This window comes from Amborella trichopoda, chromosome 12 (assembly GCF_054954075.1).
Source record: "Amborella trichopoda isolate Santa Cruz 75 chromosome 12, AtrichopodaSantaCruz75HAP2 v2.0, whole genome shotgun sequence".
NCBI lineage: Eukaryota > Viridiplantae > Streptophyta > Magnoliopsida > Amborellales > Amborellaceae > Amborella > Amborella trichopoda.
In genome coordinates, this window is record NC_142347.1 from 39,381,467 (window position 1) to 39,395,366 (window position 13,900).

The 13,900-nt window shown below is 34.1% G+C and overlaps 1 pseudogene across 1 annotated transcript; it reads left to right on the top strand.

Annotated features, from left to right (window-relative positions):
• Positions 1–1,872: 1,872 nt before the first annotated feature.
• LOC18446918 (thioredoxin-like protein AAED1, chloroplastic) lies at positions 1,873–11,650 on the top strand (annotated as a pseudogene). Its single transcript, XR_016045819.1, has 7 exons — positions 1,873–2,154; positions 6,231–6,277; positions 6,436–6,549; positions 8,218–8,262; positions 8,347–8,406; positions 8,534–8,629; positions 8,761–11,650. The product of XR_016045819.1 is annotated as a thioredoxin-like protein AAED1, chloroplastic (transcript).
• Positions 11,651–13,900: the final 2,250 nt, after the last annotated feature.

The window sequence follows — 13,900 nt, forward strand, 5'->3', positions numbered from 1 at the left end:
GCAAAAAAACCTGCTATGTTTAATTTCAAATTTTGGGATACAAGTTTTAGAACCTAGCAACTAATATAAATGAAAAATTAAAAGTGCATATTGTAAGTGCCTCAAAATTATATCACAATACTAAAGAGAAAACTCATAATTTTATTTTTGAAATTAATCACCTCGTTATTCTTTCAAAAAGAATATCTCAAAAGGGTTAGGTACTTGTCTCCATTCGATAGACGCAAACAGAAAAGTACAGCCAAGAAAAATAAGAGAAATTTATAGATACATTATAATTTGTTTTGGATATTTAAATATTTTGCAACTTATAATTAAGTTTATGCTTCAAGAAAATTGAGTACATTTTAATTTTATTTCTTTATATATGAATCAAAGTAAACTCAAATTTGATATATCTATAGTTCTCATCATCATACATCTATAAAAATATTAAAAATAATTTAAAATAAATAAATTTTTGAACTACCCCTATATTATTTAGGGTAGTCTGGTAATTTAAGTTATTTCCAATTATTTTTAAATATTTTTTATGGATGTTTGGTAGTGAGAAGTATGGAGATATCAAACTTGAACTTAATCCAATGTATAGGAAAAGAAAAAGAAATAAAAACTAAAAATACCCTTTTATATTCTAAAAATTAGGACTTTATTATAAAATACAGAATATATATGACTGATTTAAATGTAAAAAATAAAATAGAATTTGTTTGTAAAATTCCAAAAAAAAATTGAAAGCAATAAGGGTTGTCCTTGAAAAAGGATGTTATAGTTTCAACAATTCAATAAAAAAGGAAAATTTTTCAACTTTCGCAAAAATACCTTTAAAAATAAATAAATTGACTAGCAAAAAGCCAAAAACATCTTTTAATAATTACCTTTTTTTTTTTTTTAAATAACTAAACAACTAAATTGTTAGAAAGCAATGTGCTTTGCCTTTCCATAAAGCCAAAAGATATTCTACTCAACTCACAGTGTTCATTTACTCTCTTAGGATAAAATTATGTCTAGGATTAATTTTAGGACTTTAAATTTTGAGGATATAATAACCTTTTCAACCAATAGATTAACCTTAGTAAAGAATTTCGTAATTATACCTTCAGTATACTATTCAAAAAAATATATCCTGAGATTGAATAGAGACTATCTTATTTTAAGACGATAATATCTAAAAGGAAAAGTTTATATAAGGTGGCAACCTTAAAATATAGAATACATATGCATCTCAAAAATCTATCGGACATGTTGCTTTAATTTTAAGATGGCAATATCTAAATAGAAAAGTTTATATTAGGTTGAAACCTTAAAATGTAGAAACACATATGCACCTCAAAAATCTATCAGAAATGTTATTTTAATGTTCAAAAACCTTCAAATTGATCATATCGACATCGAGATATATGAATATGCAAAAAAAAAAAAAAAAAAAAATTTGAGTCCCAAAAACAATGTATCTTACAATACATTATCTAGACAGTCCATTTTCGAGATTTTCATATATTTATAGATCTACTTGGTTTTAACCATTTTAAAAATTTAAATTTTTTTAATTAAATATAAAAATATATTTTAATATAATCTTAATAATTATTTACCAGAAAATTACATGTAATAATAAAATTTAGAGGTGCGCCATTGGAATATTTGAGGTTACTTTTTAGAATAATCATCTAGTAATTTCCAAACAATTCTCAAATTTTCACTTCGAAAAAAAATCGCCCAAGGTCTTCTGACCGAGGGAGTAGAAGTATACTGTGCCCGACGGAGCATGTTATTCTTGACGAGAAGTATAACGTCCTGCGCTTTCACACTAACACTCATGGACGCAATGCCCCTATTTAAGAGGGAGAATCCCATCACCGCCGCTTCTTCATGGCCACCATTTGCTCCTAATCCTCCCTTCAACTTCGTGTTCGCCATTCCTCTACCCATTACCCTCCTTCCCATTTGATTTATCCATTGATTTCACATCCTGGTTCAAGTTCGAGTCTTTTTCTAGCTAGAAGGATGGGAACTGTGAAGACAAATTCTGGTGAAATTAAGGATTCTTTGGCTGGTTTTGATGGTAAAACTGCTGATGTTATTGGGCCTATTGACATTTTCAGGGCCACAGGAGAGACAGTTCAGTTCAAGGATCTTTGGGATCAGAATGAGGTATTTCCTGTGTATGGTTTTGCTCATATTTCAGAATTTTTAAATTTAGTTTATCTGGAAATGGCTTAAACTGGTTCCCCTTAAGCTCAAGTATGATGGGTTTTGAAATTTTTGATTGAAAAATGTTTGTCAAAGCAGGGATGAAATTTGAACTTTTTTATTTTTATTTTTTTTTCTTGACTGTTGAAATTTACGTTCGCCTTTTTATAAGGAAAAAGTTTTTATAAGACTGAGGTCCTAAACAATCAAATTAAGGCGCACCGCAAAACATCAGTAGAATAGGTTGTTTTAATGCTGAAAAACCCTAAGAACCGATCATGTAAGGACATAAAAAAAATTGGACTTCAAGTCCTGAAAGCAGTACATCTTGTAATACACTAGATCATCAATTTTCAAAATTTTCAAGCATCTCTTCTTGATAAATCTTGTAATACACTAGATCATCAATTTTCAAAATTTTCAAGCATCTCTTCTTGATAAACACCGTACTATTCTTGAAGTTAGAAATTTCATTATTAGATATAAAAATAAATTTTTAATCAATCATAAAGACTTGCTGAAACGACATCTTTCGATACTATTTGAAGGCGTACCTTAGTTTGATTGTTTAGGGACTCAGCCTTATACAAACCACACCCTTTGTATAAAGGATTGGTGTTCTTAGAGGAACTGATGATGAATTGAAGCAGCCCGGTTTCGTGCCTTGTGCTGATACTATTTGAAATGAGTGTACCTTAAAGGATCCTTATGTTGATTGAGCAAAAAATTATTCATTATGAAATTTATCTATAGAATCATTAATAAATGGATACAGTTTTATATTAGCCTCCATAAATTAATAACTTCAAGACTTCATACTTGTATTCTTAGCAGATTTCATTTCCTGAGAAATGCTGGGTAGACTGCTTTTATGGAAAATTTGGAAGTATCTCTTATGGAGGATGAACTCTTATACGCTTAAAATGCATGGGTTATCCTCTTAGGTCTAAGAGATCCCATTAATAATTCTACCCCGCATCATTACTTAGTCACATTGAACATGTGCATTACATCTTTCCATGTTCTATCTGTTGGCCTTGGTGATAGCACAAACCTCCACCTATTTATCCTCAAAAGATGGATGGTATTGTGGTTGGAAAAGGAGCATTCTTGGGGAGTAAGAAAGAAACCCTAGTTATTACTGTATAAGGCGCCATAGAACATATGGTACTTACCCTATTGGATCATCCCTCTGATCTCCAAGAGAGATGGGTCTCCAACAGAGAAAGACATAGCCTCCTAGAGAGATGCGGTGTTCTCATGCGGTTTTGGGTTATTTCTACTTCTAGTAAAAGTCTCTTAGTTGTTCTCAAGGTTCTCATTTTGTAGTGATATTGCGATGGGAAAGAGGAGGTTGATTGATAGTGTTGTTTGGGTTGGAGATGAGGTTTAAAAGGGAAGATTGACAAGGGTTTTGTTGATGTTTAGAGAGAGATATCTCTTTGTACCAAAAACTGCAATCTTCATTGAAATAGTTGATTTTTAGCTGTGGGTGTAGCCCGTTGGGTTTAATCTCCTAAGTCTTTATATTATTGTGGTGTTGCATTTATTTTTTTTTTATTTCTTACACCTTTTTTGTTGTTGTATTCACTTATTTTAGTCTAGCCAATTATTAACATGATCTTTGGTGGGATTTTGGTATTTGGGGTTCCAAGTTCCACAACTGAGGGGTCTTGAGGGCCCTACAATTGGGACTAGAGTATAGAGTACAAAGTATGCATGGGGCTAAAGTTTGTATCTGTCGTAGAGAAAAAAACACATGGCAAAGTTAGATGGATTCATGATTTTAAGTGGAGAATTATAGAGGCAAAGTCTTTCTAGAAATTCCACAACAGAGGTAAGACGCAAGAAGGAAGAAATCAAGAAATATATACCAATGGAATTCAGCACAATAAATATTGTGATTTCGCCATCAAGGTAGAGATTGTTACATTCGGTGATAACCAAAATCTCTGCTCGTATATTTCATCAAAAGATTGAGGATATTAGGGTGATTGGGTAAACAGAAAAATAAGCTTCTTGGGGAGCAAGAAAGAAACCCTACTGATATTTGTATAAGTGGGTCAATAAGAATACAATCACAGAATATTTTAGATGAAGGTATCAAGAAGAGAACAATTGCTAAGGAAGATTACCTCTTATATTCGTGAGTTAGCTGATGCCAAAGCCCGAACCTCCATATACCGAAAAAAGTAATTATTCGAAATTTACAGATTACATGGTGCCAACAACAATCTAAATCTCTCATTCTGGTTGCTTGGTCTTCCCTCATCCCCATTACTTCGAGTTGAATATTGACTAGGCCTCTTTACATAATACAAGGTTAGTAGAAGGTGTTGGTGTAATCAGAGACGGTGATGACACCTTTATTGCTGCTTTCGTCACACCTTTTGGTATTACAGTCAAAAACTATGTGGAATTTTATGCCCTTAAAGAGGGCATTGATGTGGCCATTCAGTACAATTGTTTCCCATTCCTCCATGCTCGTCAATATCATTCAAGGCCGATGTAATCTTCCATGGGCATTTTACACGGTTGTAGTCAACTGCAGACATAGCGTTTCAAATCGTATGTGGTCCATTTCTCATATCTATCGTGAGGCTAACATGGTGGTGAATACACTTGCCAAAAGGGCTGCGGCCTTCTCTGGTGCTATGGTTTAGCGCTTTAGACCGTCGGATTTATTTCTCTTCCTTTACTTCATGATTTGGCACAAATTCCCTATTGTAGGGTGCTAAAATTATGATTTGTATTTCTTTATCTTTATTAATGGAAAAGCTGGGTAGGGGGCCTTCTCCCCCACTGATTTACCCAAAAAAAAATAAGTGGGTCAAGGAAGACATAGTTCTCACCCTTTTGGGTCACAGTCATGAGAAATGATCTCAAGAGAGACATAGGCATAAAGAGAGAGAGAGAAAGAAATGGCTTTCTAGAGGGAGGTAGTATTCCCATGAGGTTTTGGGTTGGTTCATTTCTACTTTTGGAGAGAGAAAGCTTTTCAATTGCTCCAAAAGTTTTTTTTCTAGTAACGGTGGGAAAAATAACATTGGTAAACAATATTGTTTGGTAGGGGAGCAGGTTTAGAAGAGAAGATCAGCGATAGTTTTCTTGATGTTTGGAGAGAGGTATATCTCTTGTAACCTAAAACTGTAATCATCATTGAGAATTTTGATTTTCTATTTTTAAGGCCACAGACGCAGTCCTTTGGGGAGAACTATGTAAGTCTTTGTGTTATTGTGTTGCGCTTTCGTTTGTGCTTCTGTTTTTACTTTATTTCTCGCACACTTTTTGTCGTGGTGATCCCTTTTTCTAGCCAATTATGGACACGGACATGATCTTGAGTGGGATCTTGGTATTTTGCTTTTAAGTTTCAATAGGGAGGAGTTCTCAATGACCATTTTTATCATGGGTGTCTTATGAATCTGCAAAATTGTGTTTTGTATTTGATAAGATGTGCTTTGCTGTTGTAACTTCTTATTATTTGTGTTTAGTACATGGTGTATCATTCTTGACCTGGTGGTAATTGGCTCCCTGCCACATATCGAATCAAAAGGGAAAATTAGCAAAAACTTTGACTTATAGATTTAGATATATTTTCAAACACAAACAAAGTGACACTTCAAAAGCAACAATTGTGAAATATTGGAACTTCGGTTCCAATCAATGGCAAATATGTACATTGTGGTCATTTGAATTTCCATCATCAGGAATGCCATTAATTGCCCTCTGTCTTTTAGGGAACATTAGAATCTTTGTTTTATTTGTAAAAATGGTATTGTTGAATATGTGTATTCACCTATAATTATTCATATAGTAACCATCAGATTACTGCGATCATATGCCTATTATTTTCTCATTAAGTGTGACTTCCAGAGTCCTAAGACTTCATTTTGATGGAAAAAAGATGGCTATCTCAAATTATTGGTCCTTTTTTTTTTAAAGAAAATTTTCTTTCTTTTATTGTTGTATTTTATTACTTTCCCAAAATATGACTATAACCACTAAAGAGATACAAATACCATGTTGGTTATTCTCAGGGAATGGCTGTGGTTGCACTTCTTAGGCATTTTGGATGCATATGCAGGTAAGATTGAAGTCCAAGACAATCCTAAGTGACATATATCCTTGCTTCTTATTTTATTAACAAGAATCTGGCTCATAGCTCTTGGAAATAGGTTTTACTGAACATGTTATGTCTATAATTTGTAGTTATTGACTAATTTAAATTGATTTGTTTTGAAGCTGGGAACTTGCATCTAAGCTAAAAGACTCAAAAACACAATTGGATTCGGCTGGGGTTAAGCTCATAGCTGTCGGTGTCGGTACCCTGACAAAGCCCGTATCCTTGCCAATCAGGTTTGCCATTTAACTTCTATTTCAGTTTTAAAAAATTAGATAATGATAGTACTAGTTCATTATCTTCTGTCTTTTTGCTTATAAAAGAAAAAAGATCCCTCTTTTTTCTCTTATTCTATAGTCTTATCGTGATAAGTAAATCTTTTTAATCGATGGTTGACAGAACCATGGATAGAATGGAAGAAATTAAAAGCAGCAAGATCTCTTCCTGCCCCATGGCTAAGCAACATGCCCTGAACCCTGGTGCCCAAGCTATTGAATTCTAATGTGTCATAACTCATGGTAGTGGCAGTCTAAAAAGCTTAACTATGGCATGCTCCTCTTCTGATCCATATTAAAGCATGTTTTGGTTGCTGCTTCAATAAAGTCCCCATTCTTAAGGGTCTTCTCCTCTCCAGCTCTACTTTGCTTTTGGGTCTTTCATTTCTCAAATGGGAAAAGGAAAATATGATGTCCTTCAAAAAATCATTGCATTTCCATGATATTATTCTGTACCTCATTACGTCAAGTTCCATCTTCTCTCGATAGTGATATTTGATGTGGGCATTGGTTTGATACCTGACTAGAAGTTTGATACATTGCATTTGAGCAATTGAATATTAACGTTTCGACATCATCAATCCTTGCACAAATTTCGGGCCGCTGGTGGTTGATTAGTAAGATTATTAAAAGGCTGTTGAACCCTGGATTTTGTCCTTGGTTGGTTAGCCTAGTAGACTCGGACCTTGGACCCGCGGCTTGGGTATTGGCCTTATTTAAAGACCGACCAAATAAGTGGGCATCATCTTGGACCTTTAAGTTTAGATCCATTGGGCCCATATACCACTTTTGGTACAAAATATAAAGGTACAGGTTGGTCAAGCCTTGCAAACCGTTTTTGTTTCAGGGTATACAAAACTCATCCTCCTTACGAGACAAACATACCATGAACCACTTGCTTTACTCTAATCACATATACTCTCTCTCTCTATCTCTCTCTCTCTCACACACACACGCCCCAAGCAATATTTAGTTATACTCCTGCAGCACTATATTATATGTTCACTTGAGTGCACTTAAATTCCAGCTACAAACAATGCCTTGTTATCTAATATCTCAGGATAACTAATTTCTTATTTAGCATGCATGCTAGTAGGTTCATTGGGTGGCAAAAACGTTGTCAATACTGCAAATGAAGATTTGAAGTTCAATAGTGAATATCTAAGTGTCCACTACTACAACTTTGTTAGTCCAAGAACCACCATAATACGTGTACTTGGGCTGATATACAAATATGGTATCTAATTTTTTGACACTGCTGGAAAGATGTTTTCCTAGTCTTCAATAATTTGGTTAAATTTGATATATTTAGGATTATAGGCCTTAGCATATACCCAGAATTGGCTTGTTCGGTGTGGACTTGGGCCTAAGTCATGGGCATGCCACTTTGTATGGCAGTTATTTAACAGGTGGTTAAAAAGTATGACAAATGTATAGATTTTGGTACAAAGTTGCTAAGAAATTGTGAGTATTCCAAGTAAGTCTTGCTATAGATATACTGATTTATAACCTCTCAGGGTCATTAGAGGTAAAATTTCACAATTGCAGTTCATACTTTCATAATCTGGGTTCTGGTATTAGTGAGTCATAAATTTTGACGGGTCCTATTCTGCCATGTTTCTTGTGCAGTTACCCTTTCCAGTGGATTGTCTCTATGCAGACCCCAACCGTGAGGTAATAATTTTAATTTCTAATAGTTTTCTTCTTCTTTTCTTCCATGTTAGCAACATAGATTCATCATGCGTGCTATCTTTTCAGGCATATAATGCTTTGGACCTGCACTATGGTTGGGGCCGCACATTCTTCAATTCTTCTTTTGTAAGTACTTGCCATATTGTGAAATATGCATATTGCTATCAGATATGAAACTTATGGGCACCATCTTCAAGCCTAAAGCTGATATTAGAATACATATTTTACATTTTGAATCATATTTTTTGTCCAGACCAAAACGTTCTTAAGGTGGGGTTCTTTGCGAAAAGCTGCAAATAATTACAGAATATCAGCAACGCCTCAGGATAAGAGCAGTGTTTTGCAGCAGGTCTCTCTCTCTCTCTGTGCCTGCGTGTGTGTGTGTGTCACTCAAGCAATTAAGAGATTCGTTAATGTGTCCTCTGGTTTCAATTGAGTAAACTTTTGAGCAACTGTTCATGAAATTTTCCTTTTGTCAAGGGAGGAATGTTTGTCTTCAAAGGGAAGCAGCTGTTGTATGCCAGGAAAGATAAAGGAACTGGGGACCATGCTTCATTAGAGGAGATCCTCAACATCTGCTGCAGACCATCGGTTGCATAAATCTCTCTGAATACATCATACTTTCAATAGGAAAAGGTGACCTTACCTATTAAATCACCTAGAATGTGTGTATGAAATATGTTGCTATACAACTTGATATGATTATATAGTTTGAAAAAATTAAACTTGGTGGGCTATGCATTACAAGATTGTTTATAGGATTTTGTGGTATTTCGAGTAGGGAAAGGATTCGTTGAAAGGACCTTGTGATAAAGCGTGGTGTATAATTTTTTTAAAAAAATTCTTTATTCCTACTCCGGCATGATCACTTACAATGTACAAATACAATCAAACTACTCTTGAAATAAATAAAATAAATACATTTATTTATTCAACAAATGAAACTAGACTTTATTGCTTTATGGGAACAGGAGATCAAAACATAAATAAATATTTAAAAAGGTAAAATTGATGGAGATTACCTCAACCGGGTTTAATGCACCACACGCCGAGTCTCCTCTCCCATGCCGAGTCTCCTCTTTACGATGGTGCTCGGGATCTATGAAGTTTGATTTTTAGAGAAATGAGAGATGGATATCAAGAGAGATCCCAATTGATAAGTTAATTTATCTACTATGGTAAAAACCTATTCAATGGCTTAATCTTGATCAACCTTTTTAGCTTGATTTTTAGAGAAATGTGAGATGGATATCAAGAGAGAGGGAGATATCTACTATGGCAAAAACCTACTCAATGGCTTTAGAGAGGCGATAGATGGATATCGAGACAAAAACCTACTCAAGGGCTTTAGAGAGATGATAGATGGATATCAAGACAAAAACCTACTCAATGGCTTTAGAGAGATAAGGGATGTATATCAAGAGAGAGGGAGAGATCTAGCATGAGGATTCCACCCCTTGTATAGAGAGAGAATTCTTAAAGAGAGAAGATAATACGTATGGAGTTTTATGAGGTCAAAGATTTCATTTTATAGATTTTCTTTGCCATATGTTTTGTATCAATTTGTATCTCAACCGTCGATCTAGTGGGACTTATGAGGTGAGATATTTTAGCCATCTATCTTGTTTCACCATTAAGATTCAAAAAGATGAGCTAGAGCCTCATCCTTCATTTCTTAAATTTATTCCCATCAAATAAGAAAAATATATATTTTAATATACCAAATCCTTAATTATTAGATCAACAAATCTTAAAGTTTATATTTTAATATATCAAATCTTTAATTATTTGATCAACAAATCTTGATACAAAGATTTAGTAAATATTTAAAATAAGCAACCTTATCACATAAGTTATAATAAATATCTCAAATATTCAAGTGTGCCAAGATATGGTACCATCCCCATAAAGAAATAGATAACCCGAAGTGGATCTCGAGTCATCCGGTTCTCCTTGATAGTCAGAGTCTGTGCATCGCAAAACTTTATGCTCACTTACATTGCCATAGGTTAATCCATAATCAAATGTTCCTTTCAAATACCTCATGATTCTTTTCACACCTTTCCAATGTTTTAATCCAATATCACTTTGAAATCGACCAATCAAGCAATGAGCAAAAGCTAGATCGGGTCTAGTTCCCATGGTTAAATACATTAGTGATCCTACGATACCTCGATATGGGATCATTTCCATCTCATTTCTCTCAAGATCATTGTTTGGTTTCATATTGACATTTAATTTTCCTCCTTCCACAGGTGTATCTATAGGCTTGGATTCACTCATACCAAATCTCTTAAGAACTTTATTGCAATATGTAGATTGAGATAATTGAATAGTGTGGGCTGCTCTATCTCTTATAATATGAATCCCTAACACATACGAAGCCTCTCCCATATCTTTCATATCAAAGGTACTTGATAGCGTTGCCTTTCTATCCCTTATATGGTTTAGGGTGCTACTAGCTATTAGAATGTCATCCATATATAAAGTCATGAAAGTAATGCCAGTCTCACTGGTCTTATGGTATATACAATGGTCATCCTCATTTGGTTTGAATCTATATCTAATCAGGGTTTGGTGGAACTTGAGGAACTGTCTTCTTGAAGCTTGTTTGAGACATAAAGTGATTTGTTTTTGTTAAGGTTGTACACGAACGTTTACTTTCCTTTCACAATAAAACCCTCTAGTTGGTTCATGTATATATCCTCGTTTAGGTCACTATTTAATAAGGCGATTTCCACATCCATCAAATACTTTAGTCTCAGTGTGTCACTGAATTTCCAGAAGTTTTTCGTCATGTTTTTATTTATGGGGGTTCATAATCTTTTCATACAAGACTGTTTTGGTGGTCCCAGGGACCACCGTGTGTAGTTTGGCCATAACTCTCTTGTTCTTTATCCGATTTGATTCAAATCTTTTGCATTATGTTTTGGATGATAAAGCCAGTACGTTGATATCTTAAGAAGTGATTTTAAGGTGTGTAATGTCTTCCCATTTGTATTAGATACTCTTGTGATATTGAACCACTTTTGTACAATCCGAAAGGACAAAATTAAGTTCTTATAGGGCCCGATTGCATAGCCCTGGCACAAGGGGTTCGAAACATTGCTTCTCGATTTTAATTTGGCATTCTAATTCCCTGTTTAGTTGATTTTATTCCTTATAATTTTGTTTAGACTAATTGTATGTTGTATTTAAGCTTTGGGACATAGTTTATGTAATTTGTGCCATGAAAATGTAATTTATAAGCTAGTTTTGCTTTATATGTAATTGCCCAATAAGGGGTTGGTAGTTGAGTTTATTTACAGTGGTTTTACAAGGCTAGAAACAGTTATAATTGTTATTTAAAGGATTCTAACTTGTCCACTTAGCTTGGTTTTAAGCAAGTAGCTTGTTTTGCCTTGTTTTTTGGCTTTGAAATTTGCTATAGTTTTTGTATCTACTAGAAATTAAAAAAATAAGGCAACCAAGGGGATAAACATTCTTTCCAAGAAGAATACTTAAATGGGTGGGGCGTGCCACCCTTTTGGTGGCCACATGTGGGCCCCACCTAATTCACATGGTTTTAAATTTTTGGGCTCCATATTTTATGGAGTTCCCATATTTTTGGAAAATATTTTATTTCATATTTAGAATTTTTAAATTTATTTAAAACATTAGAAAATTAATTTTTCTTAATTTATAAATCTAAATGACGAAAATAAAATATCAAAAAATTCACAAAAAATCAAATAAACATTATAAAAATCACTTAACATAAAATTAATTAATTTTGATGGGAATCAGATCCGTTAGATCTAAGAAATTATCAATACATAGGAGCACTACACATTCTACTGCGAATCACAATCCGTCTAGCTTTCTCAAATTGACCCAACAGTTCCATGACCTACAGTCCACTGCAGGGGCTCATGATTGGACCACTAAAGTCAGCCAATAGACTAGAAGACGCAATCCCGATTTATGGATTTCAGGTTCTCCCCTAGAGATAAAATCATGGTCTTCCAGACCATGATGCAACCATGACTCTATGATGCATAGGGGTAATCTCTCGTATATGTACACGCTTCACTCTCATAGGCGAATCTCAAATGATTATCTATGTACATGTCATATGATGATATAACGATGAGGTTTTAGCCTTGTCTCTAAAGGCTATTCATCACACGTAACGGCCACACGGTCCCTCAGCTCTCATAACCCACTAAACTCTTCCATATGCCTAGGTATCTTGGGTTTTTCCAAACTTCGGTTGACCTAGCTCGTCGAGCCTAGTTCGAGTATTAGCAAATAACATTTGCCTAGTATGGTCCACAAAAGGATCACACTCCCACTAAGTTTATGTTTTATTTATTAAATATGTTTTATACAGTGTCTTATAAGGCCAACATTCATGCCTATCGTATGGTACACCAAAACGCACTCCTTCACCGACTGTTTATCATTGATGGTGGAGATGATCAAAACCTCTACTTTTTGTGTGCTAGTTGCAGCCACCTTAAAAGTCGTATTTGTTTGTAGCATTATAGAAGGGGGCAGTCATCTTTTTCCTTGATAATTCATTCATAAGTATTGCACAAGGTTTCAAAAAAGGCTAGGCGGCTAGCCTGGCGCCCAAAACCTCAAATGCCCTGTAGTACAAATTCTTTACATGTATATATATATATATATATATATATATATATATAGTGAGAGAGAGAGAGAGAGAGAGAAAGAAAACTGAGATTGGCCCACTAGCTCATATGAACATATGAGTCCGACGGTCCAGATTGAATTTGGGCTGATCTTATGATCACAGATGTCCGACAGTGCTTGAATTTTATTGTTTTTTCTACGAATCCAAATCACTTGAAATTTTCGGTGTGTGTTCTTCTCATCAATGGGCACCTAATAAAAATATAAAAAAAAATATTTGCGAAAAGTAAAATGACCTAAATACCTCTCGAAACTTTTCGGGGGTATTTTGGTCTATTTATTTCATGCAAAATATTTTTTTGATATTTTTCAAATATTCACCTATTTTTTATAAACACATGCCTAAAATTTCAATTGATTTGGATTTGTAAAAAATAAATAAAATTCAAACACTATCTGACATCCGTGATCGTCAAATTGGCCTAGATTCCATCTGGACTGTTGGGCTCATATGTTCATATAAGCTAGTGGACTAACCCCAGTTTTTTCTCATATATATATATATATATATATATATATATATATATATATATATATATATATATATATATATATATATATATGTAGTATTAGTATTCATAATTTGATTCTCAATAGCTCTATTCTTATTAAATAATATTAAAGGTAAAGATAGTTCTGATGGATCAATGTAATCAGTGTTGCCCTCCCTGCAAAAATTCACGGGTGAGAAAATCAGGAAGATGGTTAGCAGAACCACGTAAATGTTCAATAGAGAAATCGAAAGAAGATAAAATGGCCTGCCAGCAGGCAAAGATCTGTTTTGAAACCAAATTTTTCACATCTTTTTCAAGAATATCTTTAGCAGCTTTACAATCAGTTCGGATGATAAAATGGGTATTTAAAATATCACTCTGGAATTTAGTAACACAATTTACTATGGCAAGAAGTTTCTTTTTGACAGTAG